At 34.7% G+C, this 15,715-nt stretch overlaps 2 long non-coding RNA genes across 2 annotated transcripts; one reads left to right on the top strand and one right to left on the bottom strand.

The window, feature by feature from the left end:
• Positions 1 to 8,946: 8,946 nt before the first annotated feature.
• Positions 8,947 to 13,371, top strand: LOC105842525 (uncharacterized). The gene is made up of 4 exons (XR_001140130.4): positions 8,947 to 9,282; positions 9,378 to 9,505; positions 9,740 to 11,393; positions 11,599 to 13,371. It is a non-coding gene; the product is annotated as an uncharacterized LOC105842525 (long non-coding RNA).
• LOC134199597 (uncharacterized) lies at positions 13,353 to 15,255 on the bottom strand. Its single transcript, XR_009974156.1, has 5 exons — positions 14,745 to 15,255; positions 14,488 to 14,664; positions 14,007 to 14,110; positions 13,797 to 13,931; positions 13,353 to 13,633 (listed from the first exon to the last, which is right to left on the bottom strand). It is a non-coding gene; the product is annotated as an uncharacterized LOC134199597 (long non-coding RNA).
• Between the last annotated feature and the right edge of the window lie 460 nt (positions 15,256 to 15,715).

Raw genomic sequence — 15,715 nt, 5'->3', positions numbered from 1 at the left:
TGTAGGCCTCCTAAAGTGTTATTCGTTTTGGATCGATGCCACGCTGTTTTGAAAAATTACAGAGGTTGCCGAAGAAACGACAGGCTGTGTTGGTCCGTAGCCAAGAGCGGCCTTACAGCTACAACGTGCGACAGGCGGCGCGATAAAACGCCATTTCGAATGGCACAGTTCGGAAGCAATTCTGATTTGTATGGAAGAAATATGTTCGAGAGTTGAACCAGAAAAGACTTGTCGATTTGTGGAAGACATTTTATCGATGCATATCATTGTTTTCTACTCAAATTCATACACCATAACAACTAATGAGTCTGAGAAAAGATGTTAATTGGTCAGGATAGTTGACAATTGTTAGACAGAATTTAATGCCTACATTCGTACTAGATATCTCTGTAATACAGAAAAAAAGTCTTTAATATATTTGTCCTAACATTTGACCACTAACATTCAAAATGGCTGCCCCAATTACGATAGGAATCAGATTACATTTTTATAGCAGTACAGTGCACTACTACGTGCATACAGTCCACCCGATGATGCACGATCATTATTACGCGTGAATATATCAATGCAAGGCTATTGCTTACCGTGGAGAACTATATCTAAAGCTAGCGCTGACAATGCGCGGTGCGACCAGTAAAAAGAGAGCCATGTCAAAGAATGCTGCTTCAACATTTCTTCAGTAAAACTGTGGAACGTTGAAGAAGATCGTCCCATTGCCATAACACCAAACAGTGCCCAGCAATACCCAGTAGTAGTACCTAGTAGTACCCCAGTAGTTCCACAAAAAAAAGGTAATACATTTTTGCGCTCTAATATGACCGAGATTGAAATAAATAATAACACAACACAAATAGCACTTCCAACTAAATCTTTACGGTGATTCGTTTTTTACCGTCTGTCTTAGTAAAAAACCCAAGAAGGTATCAAACTTAAACACAGCTACTACAACCACAGACTGAACATAAATAAATACTTGCTACGTATATTTTAGGAACAGTAAAACAGTGTCTGGTAAAATTCTATACATGTACGAAAATGTATGTAAACTTGCCAACAAAACTTGTCTTATTACACTCTGTATCAAAGTAAATTTTCATTACTCAATTTTCATTTTTTGAAGTCGTCGTGACTTACAGAAATAAGACGTCCGGTGCATTTGTATCGAGCGATGCACCGGTGTTCGAATACCGCAGGCGGACACCAATTTTTCTAATAAAATACATACTTAACAAATGCTCACGATTGACTTCCACGGCGCGAACTAATAACATCGTGTACACAACAAAAATTAAACCCGCAAAATTATAATTTGTGTAGTAACTGGTGGTAGGACCTCTTATGAGTCCACATAGGTAGGTACCACCATTGGAACAACGCCGTGTCCCCCTCTCGCAAGTAGGACCAGACTTGTCACTGCCGACCGTCGTGGCTACGCGATGCTCGACTTCTACGAGTACACCATCTCGCAGAAGGAGGCTGCGGAACGAGAGAGGGAGACCCCTTTTCTCTCCTCGCCTAACCGTCGCCGCCGAGCCGGGGGACGGAGAAGGATTTCTCCCCGGCTCCGACCCCTGTAAGAGGCAACCTCCTCCCGGTGAAGGCCATGGGGCCACCTGAGGAAGTAAGATGGCGCGGCGTGCTGCCTGCACTCTAGCGCGCTGCATGACAGCAGTTCCACGAAACTGGTGGTAGGACCTCTTGTGAGTCCACGCGGGTAGGTACCACGACCCTGCCCTTTTCTGCCGTGAACTATATTGAGACCTTAGAACTTATATCTCAAGGTGGGTGACGCATTTACGTTGTAGATGTCTATGGGCTCCAGTAACCACTTAACACCAGGTGGGCTATGAGCTCGTCTACCCATCTAAGGAATAAAATAAAAATAAAAAAAAAGATGTCTATGGGCTCCAGTAACCACTTAACACCAGGTGGGCTGTGAGCTCGTCTACCCATCTAAGGAATAAAAAATAAATAAAAAAAAAGATGTCTATGGGCTCCAGTAACCACTTAACACCAGGTAGGCTGTGAGCTCGTCCACCCATCTATGCAATAAAAAATAAAATAAACTCAATAAAGTATCTTCAAACGAACAATAACATATCTTATTGAATAGTGACTTCTGATCCAAATCTACTTACGGATCAATCTATAGAAAATTATTCGTGCCTTTTCCATTTCCCCACAGAAAGGAGCCTTTCACGAAATACCCAGGGAAGTAAAAGCAATAAAAGTCAAATTACTGTTCGAGTCATGCATCACAAAAGTTTTGGGTTCGAGAGAGTTACAAATTGAATAAAATTAAGGTCAGTATTTTGGCTCCCCGCGAACATATGCGTCCAACTTCAAAGGCACCTATTGAGACAAATTTAACTTGTAACATGTTCCCATCACGGGGTCCGATCATCACATGAGAAATCGTGCGAATAGTTTACATTATTATAACCCCTTGTACAGACAATGTAACACAAAGGTTGACCCCGTTTCAATTCTCTTAAAGCGTAATATCTCGTTTTAGATTCATAATTATTTGAAACTTTTGACTTATCAAATATCATCTAAGGCTTTTGAAATTTCGCTTGAACATCCGTAAGTTTTTTTCACATACCTAACTTCTTAAATCTAAAATATAAAACTCACGATTTAAATTCAAACTTTATTTATTTATAACTAGCTGCACCTGGCAGACTTCGTTGTGCCTCAATCTATAAATAAAAGACCCAAACTTTTGTATAAAATAAACTTAAACAAACAAAAAAAATCCGTCCGGCGGGGGACACGTCAAAAAAAACAAAATTGTTATTTTTATTTAATTCCGAGTATTTTCATTTTGATCTACCTTTTAAACCTTCTCTGGACTTCCACAAATAATAATAATACAAAACCAAAATTAGCCAAACCGGTCCAGCCGTTCTCGAGCTTTAGCGAGACTAACGAACAGCAATTCATTTTTATATATAGAGATATACGTTAAACATTCGTATTTCCGATTAGAATAGTAAATAAAATGTTCGAAATGAAAAAATTAGCATTCCCACAACAATTTTCATAGTGGTAAGCATCGCACATTCAGGGATGTTCTCAATAAATGTACAAGCTCACCTTCGGTACCCGAAATCCCTCTCGTCCGCTACTAAAGTAGATTATACAGGAATTTCACTGAATCCTAAATATTTAGTAGCTTAAATTGTAACGTAATAATGATAATAACAAACGCGGTAATCTGTACTAGTATCTGTATATTAATACGTGAAGCAAAAATTTTGTATCCCTTTTTAAGAAAATTGCGCGGAAGGAGGATTATGAAATTTTCCACACTTATAGAGAATATAAAGAAGAAGTGCACAATACTAATATTTTTTTAAAATAATGCATAAAGGATATATTATATTAAATCAATAAACAAAACATTACACACACTACACACCATGTATTTGACGCACACACGCATGCATACTATTTATTGTCAAACTTTTGTTCTTGACGTCTATTGTCAAATTGAGAATAGAATATAGTTTGTCTGTTAATATTTTTTATAGTATAGTCTTGGCAAAATTTGTGATTATAGAAGTATAAAATACAATCATAATAGTGTACAGACTTACAATTCGAATTAATTATAGTCGAATTTCGACTACTGCGGGACCTCTAGTACGAGTATAAATCTACAGTGGTTTTTACGCATGATCCGTTATAACTACTGAACCATACATACGATTGACTTGAAACTCGGTATCTCCATGTAGAAAATACATGTACTTAATCGATAGGCTAATATTTATATGAGTGTTGGACTCCCTAATAATAGTGACACTAAATAATAATGTTAATTTTAAATGCCCAGCGAAGCGGGCGAGAACGGCTAGTTAGTGTATGCTTACGTCAAACAATACGAGAGGTGGACGTTAAGATATTCAACCAAATCATTTGGCCAACCACGCCTATTGATGTGCATTTTTATTGTCGTGTAAGATATTCTGATCCTGCATCAATAGTTGGACTGTCCTACCGATTTTCAGGGCGAAGCAAGGTTGCTCTTTGAAGTGTCGGATTAATTTCGAGCATGTAACGGGTGGCGACAGTCACTCCTATTGTTTTATTCACGTCCTGACAGTCACATACCAGGCTAGCTCCGTCTGGTTGAGATCGTTTGTTATTGTCTACTCATCTAGAGCAATAAAAAATAACTTCTATAAAGCATGTATTACTCAACTCAACTCAACTCAAAAATGAAGGATTGGTGAAAGATTTATAAGCTTATTTGTTTTATATTTACATACACCAAAAGTATTTTCGTATTCTTAAAATAATTATTTGAATTCAAAACAATACAAAATATTAAAAAAAAGGATTTAAAATTCATTCGCTTTCATCTCCGTCATAATGTAGAGCGCAGTAACATCATACATTCACAATGAGTTCCCCAAAAGAAATATCCTCAGAAAAAATTAAATTATAATTTCATGAAAGTCTTCTACTTCAAATCTTTGAGGGGTTCTCTTGTGCGATATATATGCAATGACGCAATTTCAATTTTCTACGAACACCGTTAACAGACTCTTTAGAATAATAAAATATATTTACATGAAGTCGCAATCAATTTAAATTAATCTACCTATTCACAAAACACTAGATAATGACATTATGTTAAATATTGATGCATTTCAACAATCAAGAACAATTTGTTTAGAATAAGATTATTATTGTAAACTTAAATTGATTTTACATGTCTATTTAAAAAAAACTAGTGGTCCCGCAGTAGTCGAAATTCGACTATAATTAACTGGAATTGTAAGTTTGTACACTATTATGATTGTCTTTTATACTTCTATAATCACAAATTTCGCCAAGGCTACACTATAAAAAAATATTAATAAATACAAACAATATTTAATCTATTCTCAATTTGACCACAGACGTCAAGAACAAAAATTTGACTTAAATAGTATGCATGCATGTGTGCGTCAAATACATGGTATGTAGTGTGTGTAATATATTCTTTATTGATTTAATGTATCTTTTATGCATTATTTAAAAAAAATATTTGCACTGTGCACTTCTTCTCAATATTCTCTATAAGTGTGGAATTTCATACTCCTCCGTCCGCGCAATTTTCGTAAAAAGGGATACAAAGTTTTTGCTTCACGTATTATTACATAGATTTAGATATATTGGTATATTCCAAATAGCGAATTCACTAATTTAAATCAGTGTAACTTTTTGATTTCTCAAACTGTCTTAGATGGCAAACTATGCTTAGCTAAAGTATCTGTTCATATTATACTAAAATTTTAATAGGATATTAAGACTAAGAAATATTGTTAATGTATGTATGTAGATTCCCTGTGCCAGCTCAGCGGAGCTCAGACTTTCAATTTTCTTTTTAATCCTTTATTACAGTATTCAATTTGTATGCATAAGTACGTTCTGCTTAATAAGTATTAGTCTTGTGTTAACATGTAAAAAGAAACAATATTATGTGTACTTTATATCTTATACTTTCATTTATTTTAGTTTTTTATTCTGAGCACATCATTTTAATTTTAATTTCACGCCATATTCTACATAAATTCTACGTTTCTACGTTTTTCTACCATAATCGATCCAATATACATAATTTATCAAATAATTGACAACTAAACTAGACATAACCACGACGAAAGTACTTTAATTGCCGATGGTAGCAATTACAGGGTCTCCACATAGCGGGCGGGAAGGTAATTAAAAATTGAAGCACCAGGCCTCACGTGAACACGATTCCACCAAACTATTTAAAGTAGGTTCGATGCGAAACGGCAAAAACCAATGCACCGTTTTCAATCGACTTTCATCCTTATAAACAACTTTTTGATTTATTAAAAAAGGAAAACTCAACTTTTCTTTCTCTTCAATGTTGTTGAGTGTTTCTAAATGTTTGACAATTGTCAGTAAAGTTGAAAATTACGTGCTGAGCTGTCTCTGTTGACTTTAGTTGAAGTCGTTTGAACCTTGTCGCTAATTAGGAGCGGTTCGGTAAACAGCCGGCTCTGCGATAGCGGTTTAACGCTCGCTAAAATTTAGTATGTTCGCTTACGGTGAAATGAGAAAACGGTACGTTTAGCTTTCCGATTAAGTGGCCGATAGGGATGTGGACTTACATTTAATTTTTTATCAAAATATTATGCTGTCCAAAATAATGAAAACGAATTTATAAAATTCGTACAAAAGGAAAAAACGTTAACCTTAAAATGTGTTAAGTAAAAAACATTCCTCTTAAAGTAAGTTAAAAAAGGTGTGCATAATATTTTATGACGTCATCGCAATTATAATGCGGACATGCGGATAAGATGGCGAAATACTTCCCCTTTCGTTCGGTAGTGGTGAATTTTTAATTTACCGAGTGTGATTTTTCAGCTAATTTTGGAGTTGCTTTTATAAAGGCTGCTTTATTTTTGATTTTATTAAGATAAGAGTTTTTGTACAAATCCAACTGAGATTCGCTGTACCTTAATTGGTGGTGATTATAACCTTGTACTTTTTGATGTACGGGCCGTGAAATCGTACAAACTAAATTCTAGAATATAGAATTACTAACTATGTATTAAGCTACCGGTTGCTACACGATGATTTGGGTGCAGTGTTCTGGAAAATGTACGCCGCAATTATTACCACTATTGTTCTGTTTTAGGGTTGGTACGTGTTAATCATAAATTATATTTAAAAAAATGTGTTTCAAAAACGGCTCTCTAAGAAAAATTTGACGTGGATTTAAATACAGCTATTAAATTTTCCGTCTGTAGAAATTATATGATGTAGCTTTATTTTCACTCTACGACAGCACGATAAATATGCAGTAGGTACAGAAAATAACAAAGCTTTTCCGTCGGACGTTAGTGAATCCGGAGATCTTTTATTTTTGCTAATTACAATGTGTTTAGTGAACGAATTCCACTCCACGGAGTTTCAGAGATGAGAATTTTAAACCTAACTGTGACTTGTGCTTCTTGAAACACGGTTGTATACGGGCATGTCTTGGTACCACCATCTTAACAATTTTTCCCGTGAAAAATATTTACCATTCCAGTCTAAATAGTACGCATTACAGTTGATATTTGTTCAAAGGATATACCTTAAGCTAGCCAAAAACATCAATTTGGGCCGTGAATTCGTCAGGGAATCTACCACAAAACAATCAAATTTTTTATTATTAAATGGCAACCCTAAGTTTAGAAGTAATAATGAAAGAGACAGCACTATATCTGTCTCTATATTATTTGATGGTTACTCACAGTTCGAAGACGGGCAGACAATGTACAATCGCAGACGGAAACAATTGCTGGAATTTGCGGAGGGTGCATTGTACAACAATACCACAATTTGACATCCCTATAGCTGTAATGCATATTTGAAAAATGAATTGTGTTCACAAAATACAACAACTTTCATTCTATTTTTGTTTTTCTCAAAATAATGAGTGTAATTAGTATTCTGATCCCACATGGCTATGTTTCATCGGCTTACTTACATATTTACGCATGAGCATTTGCAGGGACACAGCTGTTGCAATAATATATTTAAAACATTATGCACCAATTGATAGCGTTACATAGGTTGTGGGCAAAATACATGGACTGTGGTAACCACTTAACATCACGAGCTTGTTTGCTCATCTACAACAATATAAAAATTCAAAAAAACAACATATCTCAAAAAAGGCGATGACATTCTGAATGTTTTATAATAAATGTACATTTCAGTAGCTCCAATTAGTTGACCACAGAGTAGGCACCTGTATTCTTCTACTACATATATAAAATATAAATATAAAAATAATAAATATAAAGATAAAATATAAATTCTATCTTTGTAGCTTTTAAAAATCATTATTAAAAACAGAGCTATGATAATTTGTTATATTTTTATTAGCACGCAAACGAAAACTTCCGAGATAATTTTCACCAATCTTAAGAAATTAAAATTTCCAAGCCTACAACGACCATTGACCATTATTTGTCTTCTCAATATTTTTAATGCGTAGGTATTTCAAATGTTGTCTGTCTGTACTTTAGCGAATAACGCACTTAGTTCCAACTAAGTTCATGTCGCCGCTTCAACTCTGATTTCAGTCACGGTTGATTATTATCAAAGTTCGCAACTTACAAGTTCCGCATTCCGAATACTAAGTGCCGTGGCGAAACTTTGCAAATTACGGAAAAATCTCAGTGGAACTTCGTTTTGAAATTTTATACGTAACCACAGCATTGAAAGTGCCAATTAAAATGTCCACGATTCGTTGGTTTACTTCTATGTTTATGCTTTTTCGTTTCACAATTCGAAATGATTAATTAATAGACTGTGTTACCAAATGATCTTTGAATTTCTTGGCAAACAATCGATTATATCAAATGCTGATATAATAAAATAATTCCGAAATAGTAATTCGATATTTATCATCATATCAATTTGTTGGATTTTACCAGTGAATGAATTAACGAACCGTAAGTTTATCTGGGAACATTATACCAACATTACCAACATTTTAATTATTGCTATGAAATTGCCGATTTGTACCGAAAAATTGAAATTCGTTTTTAAAGGATAATTATACTTTTTGAATCGATAACGAATCGATTTGTATCATATCAAGAATCTTCAAATAATGTATCCCAACTTTAACGGAAAAGGCGAGCTGCAGAATTTCCCTAATATTAGAAGCACATACGTCATAAAAATTCGTATCGTGATGTTTTGCTTATTTTAGACTTTGCCAATTACCTAGAAACCGCAGATCTACCGAGGGAGGAGGTTTATTATGCGTGCTTCCGTAAACCATCGACATTATATTTTTTTATTCTTAGGAAAAAGTTTTGTAGTTCACTTTTTTATTTTCAAAACAAATATAAATAGTAACTCGCATGTTTTTTTTATCTACAGTGATTTACTATTACCTAAACACGTATACAATTTGTAACGAACTAATTAACTTCTGAATAATTCGGGTTTTTAAATGGTGAATTTTATACAGTCGCAGTTAAAATTTCATAATTTGATCATTACTAAATAAAGAAATCCTGAGAATTGGGTCCTAGCCAAACTGGACACCTACGTCAGCATCCGTCCAAATAAATTTAAACCACACTTTAGGCAACTTCCTGTGTTTCTATGATCTGTGGCAACTTCCAACTTTATTCCAAGGCTACAGATATCAAATAAGAGTTCCAGTTTAATGGTTATGCATACCTTTATTTCATTTACAATACGTCTGCTGGTTCCACTTTTTCCTGTTGTTTTCCAGCTATTACATACGTACGTACGCTAGCTTTGATTTTGTGCTGTTTTTTTTTGCATTTGCATTTTACCATCACTTCCTTTGTTTGTGATTTTGTATTGTATATTTGCAGGAATTGATTCGTTTTTTACAGATTAGTGAACATAATTGAATTAATAGTATGACGTAGTTTGAAAACACCATAACACAATCCAGCACCCAAGCAATTAATTACTCTGGCCGCAATTTCAGTTTCAATAGGTATGAAAATCTATTTCTATTAAGGGAAGCCGGTGTAGTATTTTCTTCAGTTTTCGCGAATCGTAGACAATTAAAACTATTTTTATTTTCATATTCTTAATTGTCCTTTCAGAACGTCTCAAACAATAATATTAAAAATAATTAAAACAAGATTAACCTTAGTGTGTTTTCAGACCAGTCTTTGCTATGTATCGCCCGGGTTTGTACTGAAAGTTTTCCACCTTGCTTCCTTAGGTCCATAGCCCGTCCTTCTTCAAACGAAGTTTAAAAGGAGTCCTAAGCAGTAAGCAGCGGCTTGAATGTATCCATGACATTGCATCATCAGTATCTGACTTTAAAAAAAAAACTTACTCTTAATTGTATTGATGAATTCCAATAAAGTAAAAATAAGAACACTAGTAATTCACACCAATCCATTAATTTAATTTACGACCTCATCGTAACAAAATATTTGTTGATAAATATTTTCCATAACGATAATACCCGCTCAAGGAAACGCTAACTATTAAATATGGAGAAATGCATTTATATTGTCGGACTGGCAACTTCTGGTAACGCAGCGACTTGAAATTTATTGTCTGATACACACATTTGTTTTGTTGCCAAGAGGTCGGTTATAAATCTTGGGGATTCGGGAAATACTCCTATGACGTTTGTTTTGAAAATATCCCAAATAGACGACTGCATTGATAGAAACTGAAATTCGTATTACTTTAATGTAGCTTATTGTATTGGAAGACAAAACTAAATTCATTTATAGCAAATCGGAAAATAAATATCAGTCAACTTCAAAATAGTAACTATGTGTTTGAGTAGAGATATTTTAATCCTACCTTTAAGGTAGCAGGGCAGCTGTGCGGGTGGGTGTATAACCCTTTCGTTGCTCGCTACCCAAAGGCACTATCCGCATTGAGACGTTGAGACAGTTTAGCGGTAGGCAGCGGCTTGGCTCTGCCCCTGGCATTGCTGAAGTCAATCGGCGACGGTAACCACTCACAATCAGGTGGGCCGTATGCTCGTCCGCCTACAAGGGCAACAAAAAAAAAAAAGACAGAATCCGAGTATGTAGGCATGTAGACTATCAGTCAAACAGTGCTAAATACGTTGAGAAGTAACCGGCAGATAAACTTCGCTCCGTATCGGTCACCCACTTGGCGTCTAGCAACAAAGAGGCAAAAAAAATCCCACTCAATCTCAGCTGCTTCCTTCCGAGTGGTAATACAATAGTAGAAGTCTAGCATCGCCAGCCATTGGTCGAATCCTGCCGTGCGATTCTGTAAGCGTTGTTTAACAAACTCGCACGTGAATTTGGTGTGAGTTTTCAAATTGGCATTCTGTAAATTTCATTGTAGTGCCGAATCTACACTAGCGCCCCTCGCGGGTGAATTGAACTAGCAAGCGTGAGTTTTTTTTACTAAAATGTATGAGTTGACGTTTGAAACGGCATTCTGTAGTGTAAATCACGTCGAATTTCGGCAAGAACTTCGCATCGCAAAATCATTTTATTTGTCAAATCAAAAGTTAGTGTTTTAAGTGTTTGTTGTGAGTGAGAATATACGAAAACGTAACCGCTGTTAATTATTAAAAAAATACTATTAATTAACAAAATTGCACTTTAAAATAACTTTATTCTTCATCGATATTTTATGGGGCATATGTTTTTATTGAAAACATTGTTGAAAAGGCTGACGCTACGGATCAGCGTGAAATGCGTCGACAAGCCTACGAAATTCACAATTTATCACTTAACTTGAGATGACGACTATGTAAAAGTATTAAGAAAGTGTATAGATTGTCGAAGGATCATATGAACCAGGTAGGGTGTGAATTACACCCCTTGACGAAGACCACTAAAAGCCATTGAAAAGGACTTTCAACTCTTCTAAAGGTAGGTATACCATGTGGTAAGATTTTGTCTTTATGTACAAAATAGGTACTTTAAAACATATTATTAAAGTTTGCTCATTTGTTTATATCCAACTCTCCCATTATTGTAAAACAATACCACTAAACTAATCTACCAAAAATATCTTGAAAGAATACAAATTAGATTCTCTAATAACTATGTGTATTGTATAATGATTATTTCTTAGTTTCAGTTATTGTGCACCTTGTTTATTTGGGCAAATGGAGTTACCAAAAAAATCATAAAAGAAAATATAAGAACATATTTGTCCCAGATATCCCAGTGTATATCTGAGGTTGTGGAGGCTCTGAACAACCCAGAAACTATATATAAATATTTAAGATTCCCGCAGAATGCTCAAAAATGGCAAAAGTTGAAGGAAAACTGAAGAAAAAAGAAGAAAGTGGTTTAAACTAAATAAATATTTTTTTTCTTCATAAAAAAGTACCAATATTAATCTAATGCTAAATATTGCAGTTTTTGTAAAAAAATTAAAATCACTTTGGTTGTTGGGTGTATTGATGGGACATTGGTGGCCTTAAAAAGACCTGCTACCAATAAAAAATGGTTTTACTGTCACAAAGGCTATCATGCCAGAAAATGTACAATTTGTAAAGCCATTAATATTTTTCGAAATTCTGATGATATGTAATCCATAAACGAAATGTGTATTATGAACTATGTATTCAGATTGTATTCATTTCAGTTAAATTGAATTGTGTATATTGCTTTAAAGTTATTGTGAAATTTAGTATTTATATTAAATAAACTTTCTTCAGTTATAAAAAAAACAAAATAAAATTAGTCAATGACAGCAAGTAATGACCATTATAATTATTCAACATCTTTTCGGTCTTTCTGTATATCCTCAACGTTCCAACCTTATGACACCTTTTGCTAATTTTTTTTTCATTTCACCATCTAAATGGTTAGACGAGCTCACAGCCCACCTGGTGTTAAGTGGTTACTGGAGCCCATGGACATCTACAACGTAAATGCGCCACCAACCTTGAGATATAAATTCGAAGGTCTGAGTATAGTTACAACGGCTGCGCCACCCTTCAAACCGGAACGCATTACTGCTTCAGAAATAGGCGATAATGCTATGCTAGCTAATACCTGCTAATAATGGCTAGCTAATGCTAATACGGGGAGATACTCCTGAAGCTTTGTAGCACCACCTTCATTCCACTGCCCGTAACTCAGTGAAAAGAACAATAGTTCTGTTAAAGAGTAGATTCAGGTGTTTGCTGATCCATAGGGTGCCAATTTATCACCCTGATAAGGTAGCAAAAATAGCTGTTGCGTGTTGTGTTTTGCACAACATTTGCAATTGTGCAGAGCTGCCAGTTCCCATAATCTCAGATTATGAGATTACATTTACATTATGGTGGTCATGTTGAATTACTTTGTTAAATTCTACTAATTAGTAGTCGTAGTAATTTAGTAGTCGTTGTGGCCTAAAGGATAAGACGTCCGGTGCATTCGTATCGAGCGATGCACCGGTGTTCGAATCTCGCTGGCGGGTACCAATTTTTCTAATGAAATACGTACTCAACAAATGTTCACGATTGACTTCCACGGTGAAGGAACAACATCGTGCAGTAAAAATCAAACCCGCAAAATTATAATTTGCGTAATTACTGGTGGTAGGACCTCTTGTGAGTCCGCACGGGTAGGTACCACCGCCCCGCCTATTTCTACCGTGAAGCAGTAATGCGTTTCGGTTTGAAGGGTGGGGCAGCCGTTGTGACTATACTGAGACCTTAGAACTATATCTCAAGGTGTGTGGCGCATTTACGTTGTAGATGTCTATGGGCTCCAGTAACCACTTAACACCAGGTGGGCTGTGAGCTCGTCCACACATCTAAGTAATAAAAAAAAAAAAAAAAAAAAAAAAAAATTAGCTTACTTATAGTGTGAAGTAACTTCAAATATAAATTAATGATTTATAAAAATAGTTTTATTATAGTTTTATTCAATAGTTATATACAATAATTTTGAAATTTGTTTGCATCAGTAATATGTGGAAATACAGGTTTAAAATTCCTAGCTGCATATGCTAATTCCACCAACAGTTCATCCTTCTTGCAGACTGTCGACTATTTATTCCCCCATGGTTGTTTAAGTTATATATCCTGGTACTGTGTAATTTGTTGTAATTTGAGTACACTCTGCTTTTCATTGAAAAGTGGTAAAATAGCAGGTCAGGTGTTGAGGTGCTGAAAAAAATAAATTTATTTAAAAACAAGGTTAGTTAAAATACAATGTTTAGAATACATACAAGAAAAGGTTTTTATTAACAAGTAACAGCATTATGCACAAATCAATGTCCCTAATATGGTTGTTCAATGAATAGGTACTTTGACCTGAATAAACACTTACCTAACAACCCAATCTCTTGACTAACATGAGACCTACTGTGGCTGGAGCTACTAGTAGTAGCATCACAATAAGTATAAGTCACTTGCATTTAGTTAGGGGAGGATGACTGCAAAATAGGTGATTCTTGATGCAATGCTAAAAAGCCAATAAATATTAATTTTTAAAATGCAAGTTTTGTTTAGGTATTTAAGATAATTAGGTATAACATACATATACATTGGGATTGTTCCAATACTGATACATTTTCCGAGTTAGCAATAAATTCTCCTTACAATATTCTGATGTGGATTAGTATTTTCAATCTGTTGTAGTTCCTTAAATATAATAAAATAGGTTATGCCTAAATTTTGTTCATTTATTTTAAACGGAGTATGCAGCCTTTAGCCTACATAATGTCAGTTTAGTCAATACTCTGGAACTGCCTGCCACCCCTGTACCAATATGCACACCCTTTACCATAAATACAGTCACCTCTGCATCAATAAAAACATTACAACAACATCAATCCAACTTGCAATACCTAAATTGTTAATGATTTGATTTATTTAATTCAATATAATTTTTTTGTTATTGGTGAATTTGAGATACAGATAAATTACCGATATTCCCTGTTAAAATAGAATATCAATAAAAACGTAGTAGATAGATTTATCATACATAAATAGATGTTAACATGTCCTAAATATCTCACCGGGAATGGATCATATCTGACAAGAGAATTTAGTTCCTATATTTTTTTGATATCCTTGTTCTCTTATTGAACATGTTGAGATACGATTAAACCTTTTGTTTCGCTAGCTTTTAATCCAAAACGTCTATCAATGCCTCTATTTGCACCAATGTCGGATGAGAAGAACGCTCGTTAAATCTGTTGGTAATATATTGAAATTTTAGATTAAAAAACAAACGGATGAACCATTGATAGCCTGAAAACTAACTTTTACTTACCTCATAATTTTTATTTAACGTTAAATTTACTCACAAAGTAACAAAAAATCTAGAAAAAGTAAAATAAAAACTTCCGACCGCTCGAGATTGTTTTGAAAACAATTAAAATTTTGTTTTTTAATTCTGGTATTCGCTAGTGCACGCAAAGGAACTTAGCGTGCAGCCAGAAATTACAATTAATATCATAAATATATGACTTTTAATTTTCTTTTTAGTTAAATTAGATGTGGCTTTAACACCAAAGCTTAAATTCATAGTATTTTCTTACAGAATGCTTATAAATACAACGAAAAACTGAAACCGGTAAGCTTCGATTTACATTTGCGTGTTAACGGCTATCCCTAGTAGTAGTATAAACAAACTTCGTTGTCACTTCACTTCGCTCGAGGCAGGGTAATTAAGATTAGTGTTTACAGAATGCCAATTCAAGGTCATTCTATTGCGAATGCGAAGTGATGGAGAATTTCGTAGTGAGATGCGAGTTCTTGTTTGACTTTTAGAGAATCGCAAGGCTGGATGAGTGAACAAAAGAAATCACGACTGTCTCTTTCTTTATAAAAATAATCTGAAAAAAAAAGTCTACTGAAAACACGTAACACGTAATATTTATTAAAGAAATATATGCGGAAACGTGAATGAATAGACGAAAGAACAGAATTTTAATTCGCACTCGCACCGAATCTCCGCCCTCCATATTTATGATCGCATGAAAATTGTACATAAGTCCCGTTTCGTAGGCTTTGCCCACAGACCGTAACGCATCGTGCGTTGATTTATTTAAAGCCTACCTGAGAATTCACAAAAAAGCTTTGGAACATCAAACAAACAGTAAATTATCCTAATTCAATAAAGCCTGGCCGGAGGACATCGGGGGCGCAAAGGGTCACGGTACTAACTCGATAATAAAAGGTTCGTAATGTTTTTTTGTTTCTTCGAGAATCCGAAATGATATCGTCGGTGTTGTTTTTATG

Source organism: Bombyx mori, chromosome 11 (genome assembly GCF_030269925.1).
Source record: "Bombyx mori chromosome 11, ASM3026992v2".
In the NCBI taxonomy this organism is placed as follows: Eukaryota; Metazoa; Arthropoda; class Insecta; order Lepidoptera; family Bombycidae; genus Bombyx; species Bombyx mori.
The sequence above is the reverse complement of the archived record's forward strand: the minus strand, read 5'-3'. Positions and strand labels throughout refer to the sequence as shown.